The sequence below is a fragment of the Cololabis saira genome, chromosome 4, assembly GCF_033807715.1.
Source record: "Cololabis saira isolate AMF1-May2022 chromosome 4, fColSai1.1, whole genome shotgun sequence".
Taxonomy (NCBI): domain Eukaryota; kingdom Metazoa; phylum Chordata; class Actinopteri; order Beloniformes; family Belonidae; genus Cololabis; species Cololabis saira.
Window position 1 is genome coordinate 2051625 of NC_084590.1, and position 25876 is coordinate 2077500.

Genomic DNA, 25876 nt, shown 5'->3' on the forward strand with positions numbered 1-25876 from the left:
TGTGTGTAAACTCATGTGTTCTACCTTTTTTTACTTGTATTATAGTCCCTTCTCTATTTTTTGAGGATATTATTCAGCCATAGTCATATTATTAGGGCCTGAGCACTTACAGTGCGAAGGCCCTATTGTATCCGTAGGAATTATCCTTTCTTTATTCTTTCTTCTGACAAAATGAGGGCCTTTAAACCCCCCCTAAACGTCCTCCAAAAGTCACCAAATTTTGCACGCAAGCCAGGCCTGGCGAAAAATTTTATATTTAATGGTTTGCATTAATGGGCGTGACAAAATGGCTCAACAGCGCCCCCTAGAAAACTTTGTGCCTCAAGCCCCACAATACGGTTTGACGTACATGCACGTAAATCGGTACACACCTGTATCATGGCACAACTTAAAGAAAAGTCTCTTGGCGCCATGGCCGAAACCGAACAGGAAGTCGGCCATTTTGAATTAATCGTGTAATTTTGGCGAAATTTATGCCATTCCTTCGGCCGTTATTACGGCCCGAACCGTAACGTGCACCCAGGTGTGTTATACATCAAAATGTGCGTCTCCATCCTGCCACTACACGCATTACTTTTCTCAGTCTGGACATGTTAATCTTGTGGCACATAGTTGGTTTGATGGGTTGCTGTAAAGCTCAGGAGGTAGAGAATGTGTTTGAGATGTTGCAGGACTGAGTTCAATTCTATGCAAAACTATCAGAAAATTACGCCAAGGAATGCTCTGTCAAATATTAAATTAAATTCAATTTTATTTATATAGCGTCTAATACAACAGATGTTGTCTCTAGACGCTTTCCAGAGATCCAGAACATGAACATAAACATAAACATAAACCCCCGAGCAATTATTAAATAAACAATGGCAGGTAAAAACTCCCATAGTGGGAGAAAAGCCTTAAGCCAAACAGTGGCAAGGAAAAACTCCCCTTTAGGAGGGAAGAAACCTTGAGCAGGACCAGGCTCATAAGGGGGGACCCTCCTGCCGAAGGCCAGACTGGGGGAGTCAGGGACGTCGACAGCACACAGCAGGCAGGTGGAAGCAGCAGCGGGATGACCAGAGGTGGGGGGGGGGCGTCAGCAGCACACAACAGTCATGTGGAAGCAGCAGCAGGATGACCAAAGGGGGGGGGGGGGGGGGGGGGTGCAGGCAGGCGGAAGCAGCAACAGCAGACATCCACGTAGGCAGGTGGAAGAAGCAATAGGATGACCAGAGGGGGGTGAGGGCCGGGAACACAGGCCAGAACGCAGCTCCCGAGGCTCCGGCCTGCAAACATACACAAAAGAGAAAAAAGGGGGGCCGGCACAAGAAACTACAGGAACGATGGACAAAAATGATAGCTATGAGATATTTATAATAAATAAAAATGGTAATGGAGAAGAGAGGCAGGGAAAAGGAGAGGAGAAGAAGGGTGAGAGGCACCGCCCAGCGGATCATGTCGGTGCCCCCCTGCAGCATAAGCCTATAGCAGCATATCTACCGCGAAGCTATATTTGAGACTAACTATTATAGTTTTGTTCTATAGCTGCGACTATGACTACTGACTCTAACACACTAAAGTTTACACTACCTAGAGATTTACCAACACCAGCTAGAGGTTTACTAAACACTAACTATAGGCTTTACTAAACAGAAAGGTTTTAAGTTTAGTTTTAAAGGTGGAGGTGATGTCAGCCACCCTTAACCCCTTAAGTAATGGTGCCTGATAGCAGAACGCCCGCCCTCCAAATCTACATTTAGATACTCTAGGAACTACGAGTAAACCTGCACCCTGGGAGCGGAGAGCTCTGCCAGGAACATAAGGCACTATCAAATCTTGTAAATACTGCGGAGCTAAGCTGTTTTGGGCTTTATATGCAAGTAATAAAATTTTAAATTGAATTCTGAATTTTACAGGTAGCCAATGGAGCGACGCTAACACTGGAGAGACGTGGTCTCCTGTTGATTCCTGTCAGCACTCTTGCTGCTGCATTCTGGATCAGCTGGAGCCTATTCAGCAAATTACTTGGACATCCTGCTAACAACACATTACAGTAATCCAGTCTAGAAGATACAAACGCATGAACTAGTTTTTCTGCATCCCTCTGCGAGAGGATTTTCCTAATTTTTGCAATATTACGGAGATGGAAAAACGCTATTTTACAAACCTGATTAACATATGGTTTAGACGACAAATCCTGATCGAAAACAACACCAAGGTTTCTCACAGTTGCACTGGAAGCCATCGCAACACCATCTAGTCCCTTCCTAAGATGCTCTGGACCAAGAATGATAACCTCTGTTTTATCTGAATTTAGAAGCAAGAAATTTCTGGACATCCAGTCCTTGATGTCCCTAAGACATGCCTGAAGTTTAACTAACGGTTCTGTTTCATCCGGCTTCATAGACAAGTAGAGCTGCGTATCATCAGCATAACAATGAAAGTGTATGCCGTGATTCTGGATTATACTTCCCAACGGCTGCATGTATAAACTAAACAAGATTGGCCCTAGCACTGAACCCTGCGGAACACCATAACAGACCCTTGACTGTTCTGAAGAAACCTCATGTACATGAACAAACTGGAACCTGTCAGATAGGTATGATTTAAACCAACGTAGAGCTGTCCCTTTAATCCCAACAACATGCTCTAACCTGTGCAGTAAAATGCCATGATCTATAGTGTCAAAAGCAGCACTGAGGTCCAGTAAAACCAATATGAACACTAATCCCTTATCTGAGGCCATAAGAAGGTCATTCGTAACTCGAACCAGTGCTGTCTCTGTGCTATGATGCATTCTGAACCCTGACTGAAAGACTTCAAACAGATCATTTCTATACAAATAGTCACATAACTGGCTTGAAACTGCCTTTTCCAGAATTTTAGATACAAATGGAAGGTTAGAAATTGGCCTATAATTAGCTAAGGTGTCTGGGCCAAGGGAAGTTTTTTTAAGTAAAGGTTTAATTACTGCCACTTTGAAAACCTGTGGTACATATCCTAAACTTAGGGATAAGTTAATTTGGTCCAGTATTGTCGTACCAATAAGAGAAAAAATATGCTTGAATAGTCGAGTCGGGATGGGGTCTAACATACATGTGGTTGACTTAGCTCTATTAACGAGTGAAGTCAGCTCAGGGAGGTCTATAGGATCAAAACAGTCTAGAGTCAAGTCAGAGCCTAGGGAAGTCGCTAAAGCTGAAGAAACGCCCACAACCGGCTGGTTGATTTCTTCTCTAATTCTCGTGATTTTACTGTTAAAGAAGCTCATAAAGTCTTCACTACTGAGAGCTGCAGGAATGCACGGCTCAACAGAGCTGTGACTCTTTGTCAGCCTGGCTACAGTGCTGAACAGAAAACGTGGGTTACTTTTGTTATCCTCTATCAACGTTGAATAATAAGCTGTTCTTGCTTTGCGAATGGCTTTTTTATATACTATTAGAATATCTTTCCATTCACGATAAGAGTCTACAGACTTACAAGAGTGCCACTTCCTTTCTATTTTACGCACGCTTTGTTTCAACATGCGAATATCTGAATTGTACCAGGGAGTTAAGCTCCTGTGGCTAGAAACCCTCCTTTTCAAAGGAGCAACTTCATCTAAAGCTGAGTGCAACAGATCAGCAGTGTTACTAACAAGAAAATCAACATCAACATCAGAGGTAGAACCCAGGTCACTGGCCTCTATTGCTTCAGTAGAGGCTTCACTATTTTCCACTGTCGCAAGATGAGCAATGGTCTCCTTAAGTTTAGCAATAGCTTCATCAGACAAACATCTGCTAAAATAATACCTCCTGCCGTGCACTTCAACATCAACAACATTCAATTCCAACGTTACTAAATAATGGTCGGATAAAAGGGAGTTAACAGGTGACACCAACAGATCATCAGTTTCAACACCGTAGGTGAGAACGAGATCGAGAGTATGACCAAAACAATGCGTCGGCCCGTCCACTTTTTGTGAGATACCCATTGATTCTAGAAGAGAATTGAAAGCTAATTTAAGATTATCGCTTTCAACATCCATATGAATATTAAAATCACCCACTATGATGAATTTATCTGTACTGATCAATAATCCAGAAAGGAAATCTGAAAATTCAGACAAAAACTCTAGATAAGGGCCAGCAGGGGGCCGGTACACTACCACTAACACAACTGGCTTCTCTGATTTCCAGCTCGGAAATTTCAGACTAAGCGTGAGGCTTTCAAACGTATTATAATTGCACTTAGGTTCAATTTTTGTTTGGAGACTGGAGTTATAAATTGCTGCGACTCCTCCGCCTCGGCCCGTGCTTCTAGGAATGTGATGATTAAAGTAGCCGGGCGGAGTTGATTCATTCAAACTAACATACTCTTCATCCTGTAACCATGTTTCTGTTAAGCAGAAAACATCACTCCTGCTCTCTGTAATTATATCTATATAAATGTGAGAACTAGTCAGTTTTTTTTTATTTAAATAGGAGTACCTGCTTGTATTGAGGTTCAGTGCCCTCTTCAACATGTTCTTTAACATGTTGAACATTTTGAAAGCTTGAAACAAAGGAGAAAAGATAAAAAGTTTTCAGTGCAGTTAAACTTGTGTCCTGGTGTAGCTCATCTTGGAACAAATAGGCTTTTAATGCAGAGGTTATTAGACCAAACCTTATACCTGAACCACTTTTAAAATGACGTCCTTCTACTGACGATTGAAAACTGGCCAGGAAGCCTGGGAAAGAGGCAAGATTGTGGCGTCTCATGGTAAAGAGCTGTACATTGCTAAAGAGACTGTGAGTTCAATTCCTGCCAGAGGTCTTCAGCCCGTTGACTTTAAGTAGCACAAATCCACTTTTAGAGTTCAACACACAAACTGAAAAGTTAAATGCGCTATATGAGAGATGTCTTCTGTCTGAGTGTAGTTGGTGGTGTGGAGTGTTTGCTCACGCCTTTAAAGGCGCCAATGAAAAGGTGGTGCATGCTGGTTCAAACCATCCTCAGTATCTGGAGGCATCAGACCTTATAATTGGACCACTTTTTAAACGATGTCCTTCAACTGAGGACTGAAAACTGGCCAGGAAGCCTGCAAAGGAGGCAAGTATGTTGTGTACCATGGAAGAGTGTTGCACGTTGTTAAACAGACTGTGAGTTCAATTCCCGCCGGACTTTTTCATCCAGTTGTCTTTAAGTAGAACTAAATCCACTTATAGAGTTCAACACTCAAAATGAAAAGATAAATGCACTATGAGAGATGTCTTCCCCCAAGGATACTGGTGGTGTGGAGGGTTTGCTCAGGGCTCTAAGGTGCCAATGAAAGGGTGGTCCATGCTGGTTCAAACCCACAGTATCTGGAGAGGTAGAGGCATCAGACCTTATACCTGGACCACTTTTAAAATGACGTCCTTCTACTGACGATTGAAAACTGGCCAGGAAGCCTGGGAAAGAGGCAATAATGTAGGGCCTCATGGTAAAGAGTTGCACATTGTTAAAGAGACTGAGAGTTCAATTCCTGCCAGAGGTCTTCATACAGTTGTCTTTTAGTAGATCAAAATCCACTTTTAGAGTTCAACGCTAAAAATGAAAAGATACAAATCAAAGCTTTGATTTGGGTAATTACTTTCTTAGTTCTTAGTAGTATGATCTCTATAGCCAGAATTATGTATTATTCTTATAGCTCGTTTTTGGAGTATAGTTAATACATTCAGTGATGATTTATAAGTATTTCCCCAGACCTCTGTACAGTAGTTCAAGTATGGCAAAACCAGGGAACAGTATAGCATGCGTAGTGAGTTATAATTTAATAAGTGCTTAGCTTTATTTAAAACTGAGACACTTCTAGATAATTTATTATGTATATATTTTATATGAGATTTCCAGCTAATTTTATCATCAATTATTACCCCAAGAAATTTGTTTTCTGAAACTCTCTCAATTTCAACACCATCTAACTGTATTTTTACCTGATTATTTATCCCAGTGTTTCTCAATCCTGGTCCTCGAGTACCACTGTCCTGCATGTTTTAGATGTTTCCCTGCACCAACACACCTGATTCTAATTAAAGGTCCTCATTAGCTTGTCACCAAGGTCTGCACAGTTCTGTTGATGACACACGTACTTTTATCACGGTGTGCTGAAGCAGGGAAACATCTAAAACATGCAGGACAGTGGTACTCGAGGACCAGGATTGAGAAACACTGATCTATCTTATAATTACTAAATAACATTAGTTTAAGCCAGATTTAACGACAATTTATTTTTATCAAACCACCTTTTTAACTTATATAATTCAGATGTGACCTTGTCCAATAGCTCCTGTAAGTTTTTTCCAGAACAAAATATATTTGTGTCATCTGCAAAAACTACCATTTTGAAGATATTAGATACATCACACATATCATTTATATACAAAATAAACAATTTCGGACCCAGTACTGACCCCTGTGGGACCCCACAAGCAATGCTCAAGCATGTAGACACAGACTCACCCAACTTCACAAATTGTTTCCTATCACTTAAATAGCTTTGCACCCAATTTAACACTATTCCTTTAATCCCATATCGTTCTAATTTATTAAATAATAAATCATGATTAATAGTATCAAATGCTTTTTTAAGATCTATAAATACCCCAGCTACATAATTATATGCATCTATAGAATTCGTTATTTCCTCAATAGAATCCATCGATGCCATAGCTGTTGATCTGTTTGCTCTAAATCCGTATTGACTGTCACTGAGTAGACAGTGTTTTTCAATGAATGCATCTAATCTATTGTTGAAAAGTTTTTCTAAAATTTTGGAGACTTGAGGAAGTAAAGAAACAGGTCTATAATTCGTGAAGTTATGTCTGTCCCCAGCTTTAAATATTGGTATCACTTTAGCTATTTTCATGCCATCAGGAAATTTACCGGTTTGAAATGATAAATTGCAAATGTATGTTAGTGGTTTAGAAATCCCTCTGATTATCTTCTTTACTAGTTTCATATCTATATCATTACAGTCAGTGGACATTTTATTACTACAGTTATCAACAATATCTATCATTTCACTCTCCTCTACTGCTGTAAGAAACATTGAACATGGATTTCTTTCTATAATATTGTGTATTCTTCAGATGTCACAGGATCAGGAATATTCTCAGCCAATGTTGGTCCTACATTCACAAAGAAGTTATTAAAGCTGTTTACTACCTCATCCATATTATAATTATTAGTGTCCTTATCAATAAAATATTGTGGGTAATTCACCTGTCCAGATTTATTTTTAATAATACTATTTCATATATTCCATATTCCTTTAATATTATTTTTATTGTTATCTAATAGTTTGCTATAATAATCCTTCCTGCAACTCTTTATAATATTAGTTAACTTGTTTTTATATTGTTTATATTTATCTTCTGCCTCCTTAGTTCTTCTTTTAATAAATTCTCTATACAATGTGTTTTTCTTTTTGCATGCATTTTGCAGTCCTTTAGTGATCCACGGTTGATCTATATAATTATGTTTTCTGTTATACTGTTTTATTGGACAGTTCTTATCATATATTATTTTAAATATTCTTAAGAAATTGCCATATGTTCTATCAATATCATTTTCTGTATATATAGATTCCCAATCCTGTGCATTTAAATCATTTTTAAGTGATGGCTTCCTCTGTTTTTACTCTTCTAAATTGCAGCTTGGGTTCTAACACATTTTTTTTACAATTGCAGTCATATAGAGTAAACACAAGTAAATGATCACTTATATCATTAATTAATAACCCGCTCCTTGTTTTATTATCTATATCATTAGTAAATATATTATCTATTAATGTAGTACTATGGGATGTAATCCTACTGGGTCTAGTAATGTTTGGATGTAAACCTAAACTATACACTGTGTTAATAAATGCCTCTGTCATTCTATGATTGCTTGATTTCAAAAGATCAATATTAGTATCACCAGATATAAATAGTACTTTTTGATTATTTAATGTATACATTTCTTCTACCCAGGCATTAAAAACCTCAATACTAGTATCTGGTGCTCTATATATACACAACTAATCAATACATTTTTACTATTCTCCATACATATTTCAACTGTTAAACATTCTACTAAATTATCAATCACAGTTGTCATATTTTCTATCACCTTATAGTTCAAGTTACTATCTACATAGACAGCTACTCCTCCTCCACCTTTGCATTTCCTATTTATATAATTAAATTCATAACCCTCTAACCCAAAGTCCACACCTTTTTCCTCGTCAATCCACGTTTCTGATATGGTAATTATGTTGAATGGTTGTGTGAAGCGACTTAAGTACTGTTTGATTTTTGTGAAGTTAGTATACATGCTTCTGCTATTAAAGTGGATTATTGATAATTGTCCAGCAGCCTTGATTGTCTGGTTATATTGTTCATCAGTATAATAGTAACAGTTGTCATTGATGTTGGAAAAAAAATGATTGTCCGGGTCAATGTCATTTTCTATGTCCAGTTGCTTATGGTCAGTATATTCACATGTTTTAAGTTCCAGCGTGTCGCAGTCCCTAATCATTTGCCTTAACTGTTCATTGTCTCTTGTGATAGATGAATGAGTTATTTCTGTGTGTGCCATGATTGAAAGATGATTTTGTCACGTATGTTGAGTATGGAGTACCTTGATTCCGTCCATGAAGCCATTATAGCCTGTCCAAGTCCTCCATGCTTCGTATGCATTGTACCTTTGCTTCCTCTGGTGGTCCGTTCAGCTTGATGTATACTTTGCAGTTGGTGGTCCATGTGGCTTGTATCTTGTCCTCCTTCTTCATGACTCGGGCTTTCTTGGCGATGTCAGCGTTGCGCTTGGTGAGATGTTCATTGAGAAAAACATCAGTTCCATACAGCTTCTTTCTTTGTTTCATCAAGGCAATTTTCTGTTTTCGGTTCGCGAATCTCATGATGATGGTTGTGGTGGTTTTCTCCTTCTTGTCGTTCCTCTTTGGCAGCGTGTGACAAGCCTCAATGTCGTTGCAATTAAAGTTGATCTCTTTTGAGTGGAAAAATGCAGCTACCTGTTGCTCCACCGAGTTGGCCTCCCGTTCGCTGTTCTCTCCCCCATTAGCAGCCGCCGCCACCGCCGTGGCATACGACCTGGGTTTGAGTTTGAGTCCGGTAACAATAACATCGTTTATCCTGCTGTATTGTTCCAAATCCGAGACTCGGTTCTCCAGGAGGGCAATTCTCCGGTCCTTCTCCTGGTTCTGTTGTTTTAGCAGCTTTACCTCCAGCACCAAGTCTAGTATGGTTTGCTGCTGTTGTTTAATGGTAGAGATCTCCTCCGCCAAAAACTCCAGTGTCGACTTAATTCCCTCGCCTTCCTCTGCCGTGAGGGTCTTCTTAGGCGGCATTTCGACGAGGTAAAATAAAGATAATAAAGAAAATTCAGAGCTCACATGCAGACACACAAACAATTGACTGGTCCGGCGGCCATCTTGGAATTCCCAGCATTGATTTGGAAGTGGAAGCTTTAAAAGTGGTCCGGGATAAGGTTTGAACACAAGCTCTGCAGTGGAAAGCCTCTTTGCATCCAGTTGAGCTACTGAAGAGTACTTTGATATGAGGTTTCAAAATAGTCTATCACAGGGCTCTTCAAGTCCGGTCCTCAAGGGATCAGGTAGGATGAGAGGGCAGGAGGGGTAGAGGGATCAGAAGGGTCCTGCATGGTTTAGGTGTTATCTTGCATCAACACACCTGATTCTAATCAATGGTCATCACCAGAAGTGTCAAGTAACGAAGTACAAATACTTTGTTACCTTACTTAAGTAGAAATTTTATTGTTATTGTTATCTTTACTTCACTGGAGTAATTATTTTCCAGACGACTTTTTACTTTTACTCCTTACATTTTCACACAATCATCTGTACTTTTTACTCCTTACATTTTAAAAACAGCCTCGTTACTCTATTTCATTTGGGCCTTTAAATAAAACTATCCAGTTAAATTGCTCCATCCGGATAGAGTGAATTTGGTTGTGGTTGTTTCAGATGTTCTTGTCCAGTTTTGTTCTTACATCCGTTCCCTCAGATTCCTGCAACTAAACTTGGATGTACATTCCAATAAAGGTTAGGATAAATGATAACATGAACATGAAGTTTGACTTTTTGCACCATTACAATACTTATAGGCAACTAGTCATCATATCTGCTGCTCTCTGAAACACATGTTAATGCTCAATAGTACACATATATGCTTCTTTAATATATTTGCATTATACTAAAATGCATTCATTTTCAATGGCTTTTTCCCCCTTACATTACTTTTACTTTTATACTTTAAGTAGTTTTGAAACCAGTACTTTTATACTTTTACTTGAGTAAAAAACTTGAGTTGATACTTCAACTTCTACAGGAGTATTTTTAAACTCTAGTATCTATACTTCTACCTGAGTAATGAAGGTGAATACTGAAGACACCTCTGGTCATCACCAACTTGTCATCGAGGTCTACACAACTCCATTAGTGACAGTTTACAGCCAGTGGAGGCTCAAACTGTTGAACTTGTCTTTGCTGCCGGTAAAACTATGACCACAAAATAACGTTTATGCATGTGCAATCAAAATCTATGACTCTGTTTCTGGAATTCACGCCTTTTGAAAAAAATGTGCTTCCATACCTGTGACCCAAATGAGAATAAGTATGTATGGATGGACACACATAAAGTTTGACATAAAGAGTCATGGGTGGTGTGATCTGACTCGGTATTGAGTCCTTGACCTTCATTGGCTGGAATTAGCCCCGCCCCTTCTTCTGATTGGTTGAAATCTGATAGTTCCTACTTTCTGCCATAACTTTTGAATGGTTTGATATAGAGAGTCATGGCTAGTGTCATCCGCTAAATGTCCAGGGGCCTCATCTATAAAGCTTGCTTGCGCCGAAAAAGCGCCTGAAAGTTGCGGAAGCCGCCATCTACGCAAAGCCTCGGATCTAAAAAGAAAAAACTAACCGAAAAATCTGCGAATCCCTACGGCAACCCTCACCCTCCCGTAAGAATCTACTTAAGACACGGGGAACTGGCGACGCATGCGGTGAGGTGGTGAAATGCAGCCAGGTACATGTCATACTCCCAGTGACTGCGTCCACATGCACTCAACAACCACTTTAAAACGCGAAGATTGGCAATAACACGAATGTGGACTGCATGTAAACATAGTCAATGTCATCACATATCAGACTTACAGATCCATTTACACCCAAGCCGGCACCATCATAGATCCATGTGTTCCACGAGTACGCAGGCATTTGCAGGACGTACATATATCATACTCCCATCCTCAAATGAGTGGTTAATAGCAGCTGTCTAATTATCTAATGATCAATCGTGACAAGGTGTGTGACAATCAGTCTAATTGCTGTGTAAGAATATAAAATGCACGGTGACAGCCGTGCGTAATGCTGCACCATGGATGCACTGGCACTACTCGAGGACCACGGAAATGGTTGGATCAGGATGGAGAGACAGTTCAGAGATCATGCAGATTTCCTGGCTCGACTCTCGGATTTTAATCAGAAAGTGTTCTGATTGAAATAAGGTTGGACTATATAACAATTGCGTTCATAAGGATTTAAGCAAGTTTTAAACAAAATAAAAATGAAAGAAATAGTCTCTTCTCCCCCTGTGTATCTGCCTGTGATGCCGGGAGCGCGCATGTTGTGTTTACTTTTAAGCCTGATTTATGGTTCTGCGTTACACCAACGCGTACGGCGTACGGTGCGCGTCGCCGCGTACCCTACGCCGTAGGCTCTGCGTTGGTGTGACGCGGAACCATAAATCAGCCCTGAGCAGCTCTGAGAGGAGGAGGGAGGGAGGAGGGGGAGCGGGGCTCCGCTCCCGTCTTCGCGTCGCTTTCGCACAGACAGTCTTGAGGATTTGCAATCACAGGCTGAGCCTACCGTTAGTTTTTAAACTGTAAAGTGGGGGGACAAATACATGATTTTGAAAAGTGGGGGGGGCATGTCCCCCCTGTTCCCAGTGGTAATTGCGTCGTGGCACTAACGGGCAGCAACGGCGTGCTGCCACTCACTCGCTTTATTTTATTGTATACTATTTATATTGACTATTTGTATAGAAATTATCTGTTTGAAGTTTTTCAGTCAGGGTTCAGAATGCATCATAGCACAGAGACAGCACTGGCTCGAGTCACGAATGACCTTCTTATGGCCTCAGATAAGGGATTAGTGTCCATACTGGTTCTACTGGACCTCAGATAAGGGATTAGTGTCCATACTGGTTCTACTGGACCTCAGATAAGGGATTAGTGTCCATACTGGTTCTACTGGACCTCAGATAAGGGATTAGTGTCCATACTGGTTCTACTGGACCTCAGATAAGGGATTAGTGTCCATACTGGTTCTACTGGACCTCAGATAAGGGATTAGTGTCCATACTGGTTCTACTGGACCTCAGTGCTGCTTTTGACACTGTTGATTAGGGGTGGGAAAAAAAATCGATATTTCAATATATTGTTGTGCTCTCTGTTTCAATAAATAATCGATATACTGTCGGCTAATATCGATATTTTATTACAACACACAATGGTTTACGCGGTTGTCACCGCACTATTATTCAAGCTCTGCCCCGCCCGCCCCCGCTGCCCTTGTGAGCAAAACAAACATGCCGCCTGAGAAACCAGCTCAGAAAATACAGAGCCACAGTTTACTCCGTACAGACAGCGGGCTGAGCAGCACTGTTAATGCTGGAAAACTTGCTGTTTGAGCCGGTGTTTATGCTGCCATATGCGTTAATGTCCGCTCGCACAGACGGAAAACGGACCCCGCTCTCCTCGCGCTCCACGTGAGGAGAGCGGCTCGTACTGTAATACAAAATTATTCCACCCATTACAGACGCCGTTAAAGTAAATGATCGTCAGTCTTTTTGTGTTATGACGTTTATGCTTTTCACTCTATAAGTGATCCTCGCTCGTATCCTTCCGTGTCCAGTCAACCGTGTGCTGGGAAAACTTGCAGATCATTGACCAGACACGGTAAGCTTGATTTATGTTTCTGCGTTACACCAACGCAGAGCCTACGCCGTAGGGTACGCGGCGACGCGTACAGTACGGTGGTGTCGCCGCGTCATGCGTTGGTGTAACGCGGAACCATAAATCAGCCTTTACACACTCAGACACACGCCCACCCGTGCAAAACCAGTGTTCAGTGCTTTGGATATTTCAGCTTAAATTTCAAAATTTTATTTCAGTTCAATAAAGTTCATATTATTTATATTTATTATAGCTTGTTTGGTTTCTTCTGTTATTGGATACAGTTTGTCATGACATGAGTGAAAAATGCCTGATGCTTCATGGCATTATGTGTGTGTGGTGACAGAATAAATTAGACAGGCTAAAAGGATATTGGAAAAGAAGGGATATTGAAAAGCCTATTTGAGTTATTTATTTCTTAGTTATTTCACAATAATTATTTGTATTATTGAATAAATGCATAACTACAGACGTTTTCCTTTTTATTATTATTTTAAAGGTATTTTTTCTTTTTCAGTCCCATATATCGTGATATATCGCTCTTACCGATATATCGATATATCGAATATCGAAAATATCGTGATATTATCGATATCCTGGGCCACATATCGCCAAAGTATCGAATTGGGACTTACCCGTATCGTCCCACCCCTACTGTTGATCATGGCATTTTACTGCACAGGTTAGAGCATGTTGTTGGGATTAAAGGGACAGCTCTATGTTGGTTTAAATAATATCTATCTGACAGGTTCCAGTTTGTTCATGTACATGAGGTTTCTTCAGAACAGTCAAGGGTCTGTTATGGTGTTTGTCTATGAAGCCGGATGAAACAGAACCGTTAGTTAAACTTCAGGCATGTCTTAGGGACATCAAGGACTGGATGTCCAGAAATTTCCTGCTTCTAAATTCAGATAAAACAGAGGTTATCATTCTTGGTCCAGAGCATCTTAGGAAGGGATTAGATGGTGTTGCGATGGCTTCCAGTGCAACTGTGAGAAACCTTGGTGTTGTTTTTGATCAGGATTTGTCGTTTAAACCATATGTCAATCAGGTTTGTAAAATAGCCTTTTTCCATCTCCGTAATATTGCAAAAATTAGTAAAATCCTCTCGCAGAGTGATGCAGAAATACTAGTTCATGCGTTTGTATCTTCTAGACTAGATTACTGTAATGTGTTATTAGCAGGATGTCCAAGTAATTTGCTGAATAGGCTCCAGCTGATCCAGAATGCAGCAGCACGAGTGCTGACAGGAATCAGCAGGAGAGACCACGTCTCTCCAGTGTTAGCGTCGCTCCATTGGCTACCTGTAAAATTCAGAATCCAATTTAAAATTTTATTACTTGCGTATAAAGCCCAAAACGGCTTAGCTCTGCAGTATTTACAAGACCTGATAGTGCCTTATGTTCCTGTCAGAGCTCTCCGTTCTCAGAGTGCAGGTTTATTCGTAGTTCCTAGAGTATCTAAATGTAGATTTGGAGGGCGGGCGTTCTGCTATCAGGCACCACTACTATGGAACCAACTTCCAATCTGGGTTAAGGAGGCTGACACCACCTCCACCTTTAAAACTAAACTTAAAACCTTTCTGTTTAGTAAAGCCTATAGTTAGTGTTTAGTAAACCTGTAGCTGGTGTTGGTAAATCTCTAGGTAGTAGGGATGGGAATCGAGAACCGGTTCTTGTTGAGAACCGGTTCCCAGTGTTTCAATTCCTTGGAATCGTTTGCCTTTTTCCCAAACGATTCCCTTATCGATTCCAGTGGGCGCGAATGACGTCACCAAGCACGTTGCGCCACGTGCGCATTCGCGCCCAGCAGGAAAACACGGAGACAAAGCGGCATAAACGCTCTAAAGTTTGGTTACATTTTACCAAAGAGGATGACAACAGGGCGAAAATTCTTGCAATGTGGACATTTCAACAAAGGGGGGAAACTGTTAGGACTCGGCCGGCTGATCCGCTGGGAGCGCGGAGTCAGCCTGCATGTGGTAAGGCTGATTTATGGTTCCGCGTTACACCAACGCAGAGCCTACGGCGTAGGGTACGCGGCAACACGCACCGTACGGCGCGCGTCGCCGCGTACCGATTTAACGCGGAACCATAAATCATGCTTTAGAAGAGCTGCGCTCCGGCGGACAGCGGAGCTCTCCTGACACAGCTGCAGCTGTCAGCTCATCTATGGAGAAGTTAAAGAGTATATACCACTAGATTCTCCTTTCATCAGCAGGGAAGAGTATCAGGCCAGAATAGATGAACGTCACCAGCAGTGACTAAGTTTGTGGTGTTGAACATGTTACTTTACATTCTTGTGTAATTGCTACAAAATAATTTATTGTTTTTCGTTAATTTCTACAGAAGAATATTTATTTTATTATTTTATATTAAATACATATTTTACTGTATATTACAAATAATTTTGTGGGGACCCCCTGGCACCATGGAAGAGCCCAAGCTGGGGGCGTCTTAAGACCTAATTATATTTTTTTTGTTCAAAGATATAAAAGTTTTATATCTTTGAACAAAAAAGATCGGAGAAACAAAGAAACAATTTTAGTATCAACTTTGTTTTATTAAAACAAAGTTGATACTAAAATTGTTTCTTTTTAGTATTTTAGTATCAACTTTGTTTTATTAAAACAAAGTTGATACTAAAATTGTTTCTTCTCCTTTTTTCCAAATGAGAATCGATAAGAGAATCGATAAAGAATCGAATCGATAAGCAGAATCGATAAGAGAATCGGAATCGAAAAAATCTTATCAATTCCCATCCCTACTAGTTAGTGTAAACTCTAGTGTGTTAGTCAGTAGTCATAGTTGCAGCTATAGAACAAGACTATAATAGTTAGTCTCAAATATAGCTTCGCGGTATATATGCTGGTATAGGCTTATGCTGCAGGGGGCACCGACATGATCCACTGGGCGGTGCCTCTCATCCTTTTTCTCCTCTCATCTTCCCTTCCTCTCTTCTCCATTTCCATTTTTATTTATTATAAGATCTCATAGCCATCATTTTTGTCCATCGCTCTTGTAGTTTCTTGTGCTGGCCCCCCTTTTCTTTTCTCTCTTTTGTCCATGTTGCAGCATCCTCTGCTGGTGGCGAAGAGCATCTCTGAATGCACAACACCGGAACCTGCAGCGTGGGAGTGATATGTCAATACAAACTCATTTGGCCACAGACTTGAATCATGAGAACACCCTATGGGGTAATTTACAACTTGGTGACAGTCATGCCGAATGCCCGATAGCGACATTTGGCCACAGATCACATCTGACTGTAAATTGTCTCTAACTTGGCTTGTTTATTCCTGCCTTTTGTACTTTGAACTTACTGTATAAAAAGTCATGATTCCAACCACTCTGGGTCGGCACACCAACCCAGACATGCTCTGCGTAGGTCTGCTCACCGCCAGCTTACTGAATAAAACTCACTACACCACAGCGGACTTCTGAACTGGATTTTATATTATTCTTCGACACGCCTCATCTGGTATTCCCACATTTGAGATGGTGATATTAGTTTATCATATAATAAATTACTAATAAATGATATTGCTTTTCAATATTTTCCATTTTTCCACCACTTAAAGAGTGTGCTAGTTTTTAAAGAGTGTGCTAGTTTTATGAGAAGAGGACCATTCAGACCTGGAAGGCTGAACAGCTGCACCTTGTTTTCCAGATCATCCAACTGTAGCAGAGTGTGTCTATGTGTGCTATTTATTATGTAAAGAAATGACACTGATGCATCCTTTTTTCTTTTTTAAAAAAAAGCATTGTTAATACATCCAACTGATCAGTACCCATGACATTGCACAATACAAAGACATGAAAAAAGTAAACATTAAAATAGGTATTGCATCTTCCAAAAGCTAGTTTTCCATTCATAAATACTCATTTTGATTTCAGTTCACTGTAGTTTCTTACAACAGAATCACAGTTTTTCTCTAAACAGGCAGAAATCATTCCTACAAACCGATAAGTGGGATGTGACACGAACGACAATCAGCAGACATTCTGCGGTGCTGAGAACCAGATTCGTTTCTATTTGTAAGGTACGTGGAAGGCTGAGGTCTCCTGAAGGCGAGGTGGAGGAGACGGTTGTCTGCTGTGGAGACGCACTGGTGGAGCGGTCACATGACCACCGGCGGAGCGGTCACATGACCACCGGCGGAGCGGTCACATGACCACCGGCGGAGCGGTCACATGACCACCGGCGGAGCGGTCACATGACCACCGGCGGAGCGGTCACATGACCACCGGCGGAGCGGTCACATGACCACCGGCGGAGCGGTCACATGACCACCGGCGGAGCGGTCACATGACCACCGACGGAGCGGTCACATGACCACCGACGGAGCGGTCACATGACCACCGGTGGAGCGGTCACATGACCACCGGTGGAGCGGTCACATGACCACCGGTGGAGCGGTCACATGACCACCGATGGAGCGGTCACATGACCGCCCGGGCCCAGCACCGAGGGGTGGGGGGAGACGGTGTCCTGTGCCTCCACCCCATCTAGTCCTGCAGGGGAACACAAGATCACATTATCACATTTAGCAGATTCCTCTTCCGTGATCAAGCTGAAGTTATGACGGAATATTTTGGTCAGAATATGAAACATTGGCCACGGTTACGTGATTTTTTTTAATTCGGAATTAATTATTTTGAATTAAATAATTCCAAATTAAACTATTTTCCTCTGAGTTTACATGAAAATAGTAATTCCGAATTGAGGTTTACATGGAAAACACGTTTGATGGTCTTTCTCCAATTCCTCTACAGGTCTGGGGGTTGGGAGGGTTCTGATTGGATAGGGGGGGACCGGAAGTTAAACTACCGGAAGAAAAACTAACTTAGCCGGTACAACTTTGAAAAGCTCAACATTTTGATGTTTCCTGTTTCCATCTGTTCTTTTAATTATTTCCAGGTCCTCCAAGCTATTTATTAAATAAATGGTCTCTGCTCTTGACCAGCGTTTACTGCGTGCTGCCATCTTGAAACTTTGTTAGGAAAACCAGCCCAGTGTGGAATATAAGATCATGGAGACAGACGGGCGAGGGAACGAGCAGAAAGAAAGACCGGGATTAATTTAAAGTGGAATGAGTGAATACATGATCGCGGAATTATTCTATTCAGATTTAGCCTCGCCAACCCCGTTGCGAGACAGGAAGTCAGCCACCGTATTCTGCTTCCCTGGCCGGTAGTGGATGGAGAACCAGTATGATTGAAGGGACAGGAACCAACGAGTGATCCGGCTGTTCATCAAATCACGGTTGTGCCCTCCCCGAATTTATCAAATGGTGTGAAGATAGCTCCCTCGACCTAAATGTAGCAAAAACCAAAGAAATTATCATAGATTTCAGGAAATCCAGTGTCGACCCCAAACCGAGCACTATTCACAATGAAGAGGTACAAATAGTACAAACGTACAAATACTTGGGCACTGTGTTCGACTCGCAATTGAAATTCAATGAAAACACTGATGGCATCGTAAAGCGAGCAAATCAAAGGATCTATCTGATGAGGAAACTCAACTCTTTTGGTATCAGCAGAAACATCTTGTGTACCTTTTATCAAACTTTTATTGAGAGTCTTTTAACGTTTTCTTTTATATGTTGGTTTGGTGGTCTATCCATGAAAGACAAGAAGTGTCTGAACGACATTGTTAGGGTTTGCTCTAAAATTACTGGAGTCCAGCTTAAAGACCTCTGCTCTCTCTGCTGGTGCAGAAAGCAGACAGGATACTCTCCCACCCTGATCATGCTCTGGCCAACCGCTTTGTAATTATGCCCTCAGGTCGGCGGTATTATGTGCCGGTGCGGAAAACAAACCGCTATGCGGATTATTTTGTTCCGTCTGCCATAAGGCTGCTAAATGCAAAATGAAACTTCAAGTTTTCTTGCTATGAACGACTGTGAACCATAAAGTATTTGCATTCTGCTCTGCTGTGCTGTCACTGGTTGTGGTTGTTGTTGCTGATGTGGTCGTGGATGTTGGCCGTCTGGTGTATTGTGTGTTGTTGCTATGGACAGGCCGACTGTATAAATGAATTGCCCTTTGGGATTAATAAAGTATTCTGATTCTGATTCTGTTGGTATCCTTCATCTGCTCCAGCCATTACAGCGCTCTATGATCCGTTTCCAGGCTGAACTCCCTGCCAAGCAGGTAGTACTTAAAGGTGTCAACGGCCCACTTAATGGCCAAACATTCCAGCTCCACAGCCGAGTATCGGGTGTCCCTGGGAAACTGGGCTTCCTGCTGATGTATGCCACTGGTTTCCTTTCTTGTCCCTCTCCTTGTAGGAGGACCCCACCGATCCCCCAACGAGAAGCATCCGTCTGGACTGTGAAAGGCAAGTTGAAGTTTGGACTCTGCAGAACCGGCTCCTGGCACAGGGCATCCTTGAGGTCCTGAAATGCCTTTTCCTGCTCCTCAACCCACTCCAACTTGGTTTTTGCTGTGCTGGTGCGCCGGTACCAGCCCACCAGGCCCAAAAACGACTTGACCTGCTTCCGGGTAGTCGGCCTCTCCCTTGCTCGGATTGCTTCCACCTTGTCCTGCACAGGCTTAATGACACCGCCTCCGAGGATGTAACCCAGGTATTGGGTTTCCTGCTTCGCCACTGCGCACTTCCCCGGATTGATAGTCAGGCCGGCTTCCTTGATTTTCCGCAGCACCATCGCCAGGCGGTTCAGATGTTCCTGCCAAGAGTTACTATATATGACAACATTGTCAAGGTAAGCAGCTGCAAATGTGTCCATACCTGCCAGCACTTGGTTCATCAGCCTCTGGAAGGTGGCAGGAGCCCCGTGGAGACCAAAAGGCATCTTGGTGAACTGCCAGAGTCCTTGAGGGGTTCTGAAAGCAGTTAGCGGCTTGGCAGCATCCGACAGGGGCACCTGCCAGTAGCCTTTGCAAAGATCCAGGGTGGTGATGAACTTTGCTTGGTCCACACCCTCAATAAGATCATCCAGTCTTGGCAGAGGATAAGCATCAAATTCAGATTGTGCATTTATCTTCCGGAAGTCAATGCAAAATCTGATGCTCCCATCCTTCTTGATCACCAGGACAATAGGATTGCTCCACTCACTGCTGGAGGGCTCGATGACGCCCAACTCCAGCATGACAGCAATTTCCTCTTCCAACACCGGCACCAGCCTCTGTGGAATGCGATACATTCTCTGCCTGATGGGGGTGCTGTTCTTCAGGCGGATGTCATGCTCCACTAGCTTGGTTGCTCCTGGTTTCTCCTGAAACAAATCTGGTGGAATAATGGCCCGCAACTCTTGTTGCTGAGTCAGAGAGAGATGAGAGAGATCAAGGGGTATAGAGTTGTGACATGTAGGAGTAAACTCACCCACAACGTCATCCTCCTTCCCCACAGTCCGAACGAACATCTACTGTTGGGGTGGGGTTTTCCCGAGTTTTCCACTCCTTCAGCAGATTGATGTGGAAAGTCTGCTTTGGATTTCTCCTCTCTGGCATCGCAATCTCATAGGTTGTTGCACCCAACTTCTTCAGCACAGTATATGGTCCTTGCCATTTCGCCAGCAACTTGTTTTCAACTGTAGGAAGAAGGAGCAGTACCTGCTGACCTGGACTGAAGGATCTCTCTCTGGCTGCCTTGTCATACCAGGTTTGCTGTCCACGCATGCCTTCTCCATCTTTTTCCTCACCAGCTTGATAGTCTGCTCCATTTTCTCCTTCATCTGCAGGACAAACGCCAAAACCCTGGTTTCCTTCCCCTGGGATCCCACCCAGGTCTCCTGCAGCACGTCGAGGGGACCTCTCACTTTCCTGCCATAAAGGAGCTCAAAAGGTGAGAAGCCCGTTGAAGCTTGCGGCACCTCCCTATAGGCAAACAGGAGATACGGGAGCCACTTGTCCCAGTCTTTGGCATTAGTGGAGATAAACTTCTTCAGCATGCTCCGGCTCTGAAAGCCCTGCACCTGTCCTTACTGTACCTGCCATTTTCTCTTGTCTTTTCTGTCTCCTTCTTTTCCTCACTTTAACAGTGCCCTCCGGAAAACCCTGATCAAAGTAAGGTAATTCGGAGAGAACATTTAGATCCTCCTCAGCTGAATCCTGGCCTTGAACCTCTGGATTTACCTGGACTGAGGACTGGGGTACTGGCTCTTCTAGGCCCTGAACACTTTCAGGTGGTCCTGCCTGGTCTCCACTTTCTCCTTCCTCGTCCACCTCCTGTACCCGTCTTCGTGATCTTGTAGTGACAATGTTGACTGGCTTACATGTCCTAACCAACTGCTGCAGGATGGGAACATCCTCTCCCAAAATTACTGGATAGGCCAAGCTGTCTACCACCCCCACTGAGAGAAGGTAAGTTTGCCCCGCTACCTCCAAGTACCCCACAGTCATAGGGTAGGCTTTAAGGTCACCATGCACACAAAAAATATCTAGGACTGACTTTCCTAGGGGACCCTCTTTCTGGACTAATGATGGGCGTATGAGAGTTTGGGTACTACCAGTATCAAGGAGAGCCTGGGCTGGTTTACCATTTATCTTTACTGTAGTGACCCGTCGTTTTCTCACTACACAACTGTCACTTTGACAAGGCCGAGGGACAGTACAATAATAATCTGCTTTAGCTTTTCTGACAGGACATTCTGGCTTAATGTGCCCCTCCTGACCACAGTAATAGCAAACAGGTTTAGCAGTCGAACTTGTCCTAATGGGAGTTTGAGGTTTTTCTAGGGGCCTAGCTGGCTCTGGCTCTCTGGGACCACCCCAACCCCCTGACCTCCATGGCTTACCACGGAGGGTGATGGACTTTGGAGGCTCGAACCTGTAGCTCTTGGATCCCCATCGGGCAGCAGGGAAGGTTTCCACCAGCTGAGCTGCATGGCGTGCTGACTTTGGATCCCTTTCCTTCACCCATACTCTGAGTTCTGGAGGAATCTGTGGAATCAGCCTCACTGCCCACTCAACCTCCGGCCACTGATATGCCATCGCCAGGCACTCAAATGTAGTCAGGTACTGCTCAATATCATCACCCTCCTCCAGCCAGGGAACTGCAGCCTGCCCCCCCCCAGCCCCTGCCCGTTGGCTTGCTGCGGACACTGGACTGGGAAACATGCCCTTCCTCCTCCTGCTGCGGCTGCTGCTGCTCCAGATCATCTCTGAGGTTGTTCATTTGAATCTGCATTTGGCGCCACCTTTTGTCCTGTCTAATTGTTTCTTTGTCCCACCTTTCACTCAGGTCACGTTGAAAGTGAAAACATTGCTGCAACATGCCAGTAATTGATTCCATATCCCCAGGCCCCCGGTGCTCCACGCTGGGGTGTAGGATCATGGGCTGTCCTCCTGCAGCACCCTCTTCAGAGGATTCCTCCACAACGTCCATCTTTTGAGTCTTGGTCTGTGGTTTAGGTCCCATGTTGTCAGCTTTCAACACTTTTCACCTTAAATCCTGCCCCGTCTCATCCCACTTCTGACACCAAATGTAAGGTTTTGGAGATGGTAACTCTTACATGCAGGATAAAACCTTGCGGGATTCAGGTGTAGAGCAAGCAATGACAAAACATGAGACCAGCAGGGATTTTCCAGAGCTCTGTTTTTCTTTACTTTAAGTTGCATGCAGTCACACTTCTTTCATACATGGAGCAGGGCAAACAAAGCACAGGCTTACAGGTGCAGCAGATCCTGGCAGCAAAGGTGAAGCCCAACCTGACGCCCCTCTCTCTCTCATCAGCAATATTAAAATAATAAAAGTCTTGCAATATTTCAGTTGATTTGTAATGAATCCAGAATGTATGACATTTTTGTTTTTTTTAATTGCATTACAGAAAATAAAGAACTTTATCACAATATTCTAATTTTCTGAGACAGTCCTGTATGCTACCTGGACTGTGGCCATAAAGGGCTTGGAGAGCTCAACGTGAGGGGCCTGTTTCACAAAAGAGGGTCAATAAACTACAAGTTAAGAATCTAACTTGGAGTCGACAAAGAAACTCTTGAATATTTGTTGCGTCAGTGAACTTTGAGTATGTTGACTCCGAGTTTCTGCGAATATAAGAAGCATCATCAGTGGATTCACCATGGCAACGCAGAAGTGATCTTCCTGTTTTAGTTCACTAGAACGGAACATATTAGTGTAATCCTGTAATGATTACAAGCACATGCAATGTGTAGACGAATGGAAATATTTAATGACTGTTTTGTATGAATGACACATTAATGTAGCAGCTTATAATGTTCTCAATGTCATGTAGGCGCAATCATGGTGGCAAAAATACAATATGAATAGGAAATACGAGGGCATCCAGTCCCACTGATAAATGCTAAAGAGCGGTTTGTCTGAGCAGGAAACTCATTATTTTGAGCAATTAATGTTATCATCTTTTAAATCACGTTTATTTTAATTAGGCCACTTGTTTATATGTGTGTGAGTTAATGGGGGGTTGGGAGTTATGATAATGTCAATGTTCCTTCACTTCCGCATTATTAACTTTCTAATATTCAGTATCCATTTTGTTATTAATAAAACTGACATTTGCAAATTAATTATAGCCTTATAGTACTAAAGATAGTTTGGATGAAGTATGAACATAAAGGATATTTGTGATCATACCGGCTGACTATAAAATAATTAAATAAAAACCCAACGCTCTTAAAATCATCAGGGTTTCATGAGTACAAGTCTGATTTAACTAACTCGGATCATTTATATACTTTCCTGACACTAATTCGACATGTCATCGTTGAGAAGTCTCTAAAATGTATGTTGTAAGATCAATGGTCGGATTAAATTTAACTCGTTTCAGCTTCGTTAACAGGAGGAGACAAAGAAACTCCGGGTATTTTGACATTTTAATCTCATATCTGCTAAAGGTCCCCAAATAAAGAATTAGAATTCTAGGACATTTCAAAATTGCAGTCTAATGCATGACTAATCAATTGAATACAGTAAGAAGAGAAGATTTGAAATCCACATTTTTATTGGTGAAGTGTGTTTCATAAATGAAATTCAAAAGAAAAAGCTCAAGCACATCAGCAAACCAATTAGGCCAGGTGCTTTATTCAAAAATGCAATACAAATACAGTTAAATAAGGGTGCTTTCACAACTGTGGCCCGTTTGTTTTGTTCCGATTCAGGGGCTAAATCGATACAGTTGTTTCGTTTCTCGATTGTGTTCACAAGGCAACCGTCTGTACCGTTTCAAAGCTGTTAACAAATGCCATGAACCAACTGTTCTCTGATTGGCCAGAAAGGAACGCGGAAGGAGTTTCCTCTTCCGCACCCCGGGATAAACAACACGCCCCTTTCAGCGCAGACCGCAGCTTTAGGCTGATTTATGGTTCCGTGTTACACCAACGCAGAGCCTACGGTGTAGGGTACGGCGTAGGGTACGGCGTAGGGTACGGCGTAGGGTACGGCGTAGGGTACGGCGTAGGGTACGGCGTAGGGTACGGCGTAGGGTACGGCGTAGGCTCTGCGTCGATTTAACGCAGAACCATAAATCAGGCTTTACCCACTCATGTATGTGCTCGCCGCAGAGCGGAGCTCAGCGGCGGACGAGAGGCCGCCTGCTGCTGCACAAATCCGAATTGAACATTGTTTAATTTCACCGTGCCGCGCTGGGACGACATCTCGGCACGTCCAATAGGAGAGAAGGTGGTGGAGGCTGCGCCGACTCTTCTCCTTGTGCAGGTAGCACATACACAATGAATGGAGTTGTATCGGTTGCTGTGTGGATTATGTTCTCACTACAAATAAAAAAAATAACCGCTCCAGGTCTGGAATGGAATCGAGCCGAGACCACCTCTCCTAGGATCTCGGCTCGCTTGTTTTGTGCCGTTTCCGAGCGCGATTGCTGTGTTCACATGTACCAAACCAACCGATCTTTAGGGGGAAACGCTCCCTGTTCCAGAACAACTGCTCCAAACGGGACACAGGTGTGAAAGCTCCCTAAATTTCATAAAATAAGGCTGAGTCTCAAATAGGCACTTAAGCAGACTCTCAATGTAAAATTAAAACTAAAGCTGACTCAATACAATAATAACCCTTTTAAAACCCGAATATTGGCAATAACCCGAATTTGCACGGCCATGTAAACACCAATAACCCCTTTGAATAACCAGAATTTGCTCATATTCAGGTTTTTAAAAACCCCAATATGAGCCCTGGGTTACTCCTTTTAAAACCTGAATATTGGGTCATGTAAACGCCAAACAGAATATCCCCATCAAACGGAACATGAATTTGTTTTCTGCTCATGCTCTGTTCACAAGGAATCCTGGTCTTTTGAGTCCAGGAAGTTCTTCTAAACACGGAGAAACCAAGACCAGGAGGAGACTAATCACTTCATAAATGGAATGAAGGATATGAACATTTCTGCATTTGTAGACGGTAGAAAGAACCGGGATAGAAGATTTACAAGAAGGAGAGAGAAAAGTTGCGTGAAGCAGCATTTGTTTTGAATTTGGATACAGGAAGAAGAAGTGGAAATGACGGGAATTGTGTCATGATGTTCTCCGTGCATGATTAATTACCATGTAAACGGAATATTCCCAATGTTTCAGTAACCGGATTTATTAGCAATAACCCGAATTGATGACTGATGGAAACGTAGTCATTGATAATTCAGGCTGCAGCAGCTCCGGTGATAGGAAAATTCTTTTTTAGCTTTTTTAGCTCTGGAACTGGTTGGGATTTAAAAACAGTGACGAGGAGCAAAATAACTGAGTGCAAAGGATGGCTATATATTTTTGTTCTTCATCATGTTGTCTTTTGCACTATTTTGTTACCCAACAGAAGGAAATGGTTGTTACATTTTGATATAACGTTTGACTATTACGAAAACAAATTGCAATAGTATCTAATTTGTGGCATGTTCCAACCACAGGTTAATTTGTACATTTTATTTATATTAGAAGAGGTCATCACTGATAGGATTTTATTT

General features: G+C 42.4%; 1 protein-coding gene across 2 annotated transcripts in view; it reads right to left on the reverse strand.

Annotated features, from left to right (window-relative positions):
- Nucleotides 1-16707: 16707 nt before the first annotated feature.
- Nucleotides 16708-25876, reverse strand: part of tpst1 (tyrosylprotein sulfotransferase 1) — a 114514-nt gene continuing 105345 nt past the window's right edge. For both annotated transcript variants that reach the window (XM_061718652.1, XM_061718651.1), the window contains one exon: nucleotides 16708-17477. The gene's annotated coding sequence lies outside the window, so the exon portion shown is untranslated. The remainder of the gene's footprint in view (nucleotides 17478-25876) is intronic.